Here is a 6,000-nt window from a genome sequence, read left to right as displayed (position 1 = left end):
CTCTATCACCCCCCCTCCCCTCTCATCCCCTTTTCCCTTCCTTTCTTGTAGGGCAAGATAAATTTCTACGCCCCATTGCCTGTGTATCTTACTTTTTATTTGCATGCAAAAACTTTTTTTGTTTTTGAACATCTGCTTTTAAAACTTTGAGTTCCAAATTCTCTTCCCTCTTCCCTTCCCACCCACCCTCCCTAAGAAGTCGAGCAATTCAACCTAGGCCACACATGTATCATTATGTATAACCCTTCCACAATACTCATGTTGTGAAAGGCTAACTACATTTTGCTCCTTCCCAACCCATCCCGCTTTATTGAATTTTCTCCCTTAACCCTGTCCCCTTTCCAAAGTGTTTGTTTTGATTACCTCCACCCCCATCTGCCCTCCCCTCCATCATCCCCCGCCTTTTATTTTTTTTTTATCTTCCTCCCTCTTCTTTCCTGTGGGGTAAGATACCCAACTGAGTATGTATGGTATTCCCCCTCAGGCCAAATCTGATGAGAGCAAGGTTCACTCATTCCCTCCTCACCTGCCCTCTCCCCTCCTCCCACAGAACTGCTTCCTCTTGCCACCTTTATGCAAGATAATCCGCCCCATTCTATCTCTCCCTATCTCCCTCTCTCACTATGTTGCTCTCTCATCCCTTAATTTCATTTTATTTCTTTTAGATATCTTCCCTTCATCTTCAACTCACCCTGTGTCTGCTCTCTCTCTTTTACATATATATATATATACATACATACACATACATATAAACACACATATATATAAAAAAACACACACATATATATATACACATACATACATATACACATAGATACATACATACATACACATTCACCTATATATATACATAAACACACACACACACACACATATAGATACGTATATACACATACACACACACATATATATATATATATATATATGTATATGCATATTCCCTTCAACTACCCTAATACTGAGGTCTCATGAATCACACACATCATTTTTCCATGTAGGAATGTAAACAAAACAGTTCAACTTTAGTAAGTCCCTTGCAATTTCCGTTTCTTGATTACCTTTTCATGCTTCTCTTGATTCTTGTGTTTGAAAGTCAAATTTTCTATTCAGTTCTGGTCTTTTCACTGAGAAAGCTTGAAAGTCCTCTATTTTATTGAAAATCCATATTTTGCCTTGGAACATGATACTCAGTTTTGCTGGGTAGGTGATTCTAGGTTTTAATCCTAGCTCCATTGACCTCCGGAATATCGCATTCCAAGCCCTTCGATCTCTTAATGTAGAAGCTGCCAGATCTTGGGTTACTCTGATTGGGTTTCCACAATACTCAAATTGTTTCTTTCTGGCTGCTTGCAGTATTTTCTCCTTGATCTGGGAGCTCTGGAATTTGGTGACAATATTCCTAGGAGATTTCTTTTTGGGATCTATTTGAGGAGGTGATCGATGGATTCTTTCAATTTCTATTTTGCCCTCTGGCTCTAGAATATCAGGGCAGTTCTCCTTGATAATTTCTTGAAAGATGATATCTAGGCTCTTTTTTTGATCATGGCTTTCAGGTAGTCCAATAATTTTTAAATTATCTCTCCTGGATCTATTTTCCAGGTCAGTGGTTTTTCCAAGGAGATATTTCACATTGTCTTCCATTTTTTCATTCCTTTGGTTCTGTTTTATAATATCCTGATTTCTCATAAAGTCACTAGCTTCCACTTGCTCCAATCTAATTTTTAAAGTAGTATTTTTCTTCAGTGGTCTTTTGGACCTCCTTTTCCATTTGGCTAATTCTACCTTTCAAAGCATTCTTCTCCTCATTGGCTTTTTGGAGCTCTTTTGCCATTTGAGTTAGTCTGTTTTTTAAGGTGTTGTTTTCTTCAGTGTATTTTTCAGTATTTTTTTGGGTCTCCTTTAGCAAGTCATTGACTTGTTTTTCATGGTTTTCTCACATCCTTCTCATTTCTCTTCCCAATTTTTCCTCTAATTCTGTAACTTGCTTTTCCAGATCCTTTTTGAGTTCTTCTATGGCCTGGGGCCAGTTCATGTTTTTCTTGGAGGCTTTGGTTGTAGGCTCTATGACTTTGTTGTCTTCTTTAGGCTGTATGTTTTGGTCTTCTTTGTCACCAGAGAAAGAATCCAAAGTCTGAGACTGAATCTGGGCGCGATTTCGCTGCCTGGCCATATTCCCAACCAACTAACTTGACCCTTGAGTTTTTCAGTGGGGTATGACTGCTTGTAGACTAACGAGTTCTATGTTCTACGTTTGGGGGGGAGGTGCCAGCTCTGTCAGAGCCGCACTCCTCCTTCCCCAAGGACCCCCAGTCCAGACTGGGCTTAGATCTTCAGCAGGCTGTTGCACTCCTGCTCTGATCCGCCACTTAATTCCTCCCACCAGGTGGGCCTGGAGCCGGAAGTAACAACAGCTGTAGCTGCCCCACCTCCGCTGCCCTCGGGGCTGGAAGCCGAACCGCGAACTCCTTCCACTCCCGCAGCTTTTCCCACTAACCTTCTCCGCAGTCTTTGGTGTCTGTGAGTCGAGGGGTCTGGTAACTGCCGCAGCTCACATATTCAGGGCTCTAGGGCCCCCTCCGCCCGGCTTCTGGTCTGGATGGTCCACACCGCTCAGGCTGGGCTCTGCTCCACTCCGTTCCCAGCTCCCAGCTCCCAGCTCCGTGTGGGATAGACCTCACCCAGAGACCATTCAGGCTGTCCCAGGCTGGAGCTCTGCTTCCCTCTGCTGTTCTGTGGGTTCTGCCGTTCTAGAATCGGTTCAGAGCCATTTTTTATAGGTTTTTGGAGGGACTCAGGTACTGAGCTCACTCTAGTCCCTGCTTACCAGCCGCCATCTTGGCTCCACCAGCATTTAACATTTTAAAAAATGTTTTTGGCTTTTTTGAAAGAGTAAGTCTTAATTATCTGGAAAATTCACTTACATGGAAATTCTCATTCCCTGCTGGATAAATAAGATATCACTATATAAGAAATCTCTGCCCTCAAGGATCATAGGTTTAGAGCTGGAAGAGACTTCAGAGGCTATCTTGTCTACTGCCTCATTTTACAGATAAGGAAACTGAGACCTAAATAGGTTAAATTCCTTGTATTCTGTATATATTTACTTGTTCCCTTGTTTCACCATTAGACTGTAATTCTTGTGAGTAGGAATCATTGTATTTGTAGCCCCAACACCTACCATAATGCTTGGCACATAGTAGGCACTTACTAAGTACCATTGATTGATTGGTTATCTCAGGCCACAGTGATTTTAGATAGCCCATCTGGGAATCAAATTCTGATTCTCTAATGCCAGATATAGTATTCTTGCCACTGTGGGGTGCTGTTTCTCAAGCCTGCTATTAATCATGAGTGGGTAAGAGCTAAAATGAAGATGGGATAAGGAGCTTACATGAACATTGGAAAGAAAAGAATGACATAAAAGTGAATAGTGTCTCAAAAATGTAACATTCTTATCTTTTGGTTTTGCTTGTCTTTATTACCAGAGCATTCTAGTACAGAAGAATACTTTAGAATTCTAAATTTTGTACAAGAACAGAAAAGGGGAAAGGAATCTCTTAATAAAATTTTATTTGGAGGCTCAGCATTCAAATTTATACCATTTTGGTGTACCAGTCTTAAAAAATACAGAAATCTTATCCTTTAATTGGAGCTAGATAGATGATGTTTGTCTTATTATTAGTGGTTTGGGGCATTTTCATTGATTGTTGTTATCTTGTTTTTTTTTTTTTTTTAAAGAACTGCCTATTCATATCCTTTCACCATTTATGTATTGGGAAATGGCTTTTGTTCACATATATTTGTAGCAATTCCCTATATATCTTTTACATCAAACCTTTATCAGAGAAACTTGTTGCAAAAATGTTTCTCTGTTGAGTCTTTTCCATATAATTCTAACTGCATTCATTTTGTTTGTTTAAAAACATTTCAGTTTTGTATAATTACATTATTCTTTTTATCTCCTGTGATCCTGTCCCTTTTTTGTTTGATCAAGAACTCTTGATCCAGAATTGTGAATAGTATCCCCTTCCTGCTTTTCTAATTTACTTATGATATGACTTTTTATCTGTAGTGCATGTATCCACTTGGAGCTTATTGATGGTGTGCAGTGTGAGATATTGGTCTAAACCTAATTTCTGCCAGGTTGCTTTCCAGTTTTCCCCATAGTTTTTGTTAGATAATGAGTATTACTCCAGTTGCTGGAGTCCTTGGGTTTATCAAACACTATGCTATTATGTTTGATAGCTTCTGGGTCTTGTGTACCTATCTTTTAAACTAATCAATTTTTCCATTTTTTAACTAGTGCTTATTTTTGTTGATTAATGCTTTGTAACATAGTTTGAAATCTGATACTGGTAGGTTTCCTTCATTGACATTTCTTTTCATTTTCTTTCAGATCCTTGAGCTTTCATACTTCCAGATGAATTTTGTCACTTCTTCCTAGTTCTTCTATAAAGTAACCATTTGGTAGTTTGATTAACATGGTACTGAATCTGTAAATTAATTTACATAATATTATAGTTTTATTATATTGGCACAGCCCAACAATTAATAGCTTTTTAATTCTTTATCTGTTTTTATAAAGGGGCAGTTATGTGGCACAGTGGATAGAGTCCTGAGCTTGTAGTCAGGAAAAAACTGAGTTCAAATCTGGCCTCAGATACTTATTAACTGTGTGACCCTTGGCAAGGCACTTAACCTTGTTTACCTGAGTTTCTTTATCTGTAAAATGATCTGGAGAAGCACATGGCAAACCACTCCAGTATCTTTGTCAAGAAAAACCCAAATAGGGTCATGAAGAGTCAGGCACAACTGAAATGACTAAATAACATTTCTATAAAAAGTGTTTTGTAGATGTATTCATATAATTCCTATAAACATCTTGGTAATTGGACTTCCAAGTATTTTAATATATTTAATATGTTCAATAGTTATTTTAAAGAAATTTTTCTACCTCTTCCTGTTGGATATTTCTGGTAATAATTACACACACAAATACATACATACATATATATGCGCGCGTGCACACACACACACATATATACGTGTGTGTGTGTGTATATATATATGTATATATATATATATATATATATATATATATATATATATATATATATATATATATATATATATATACTACATTTGATTAAGTCCAATGTCCAGATACTCAACTGATAAAATTGTTCCCAATATGGCTGAGAAAGTCCATAGCAAATACACACACACACATACATGTACATATATTATATATTTATATAAACATCAGATTCTATCATCTGAAATGGTCTGTCAGGGCATATATACTGCACTCCTCCCCCAATTCACCACAAATTAGTTGTCATTTGTGCTTTATAGCCACTTCATAACCACTTGTCCTTGAGCTCTCATTTAACAAATAGTCTTCTGTAAAGCTTAATAGTTTCACACTCACTAAAAATTCTACCCATCTTCTTGCTTCAGGTTATTGCTCTCTGTCTTAAACTCCAATACATTAAAGCAATTTCCCTTTGTCCTTGTTGGGCCAGCCAGTTTCAGGTCTCTATATCCTCTTACTTCTGTAATAGTTTTAGACTGGAAACAAATCCCTGCCAAGTCTTTTCTTTATAGAGTAGGCAATACTCCAGTACTCCAATACTCTAATAAAGTGACATGGACCCCTTTGGAAGTCCGGTGAAACCTATGGATCCCTTCTCAAAATAATGTGTTCAAACACATAAAATGCATGGGATTATAGAGGAAACCAGTTATATTGAAATAAATTTATCAAAATATTTTAAACCAAGTTTATGAGCCTGAAGTTAAAAACCACTCTTCTAACAGATCTATTATTTCAATTCCCAGTCCTCCTTAATACTAGTGCCTTACTTCTGTGTTCATCTTTAATTTACCTCGGACTTAATCAAATGTAGTCTATATATATATATATATCCCCAGCCCAGTGCCTGACACATAGTAGGCACTTAATAAATACTTGCTGACCTGACTTGTCTTGATAAAGAT

Source organism: Trichosurus vulpecula, chromosome 1 (genome assembly GCF_011100635.1).
Source record: "Trichosurus vulpecula isolate mTriVul1 chromosome 1, mTriVul1.pri, whole genome shotgun sequence".
In the NCBI taxonomy this organism is placed as follows: Eukaryota; Metazoa; Chordata; class Mammalia; order Diprotodontia; family Phalangeridae; genus Trichosurus; species Trichosurus vulpecula.
Note: the sequence above shows the minus strand (reverse complement) of the source record.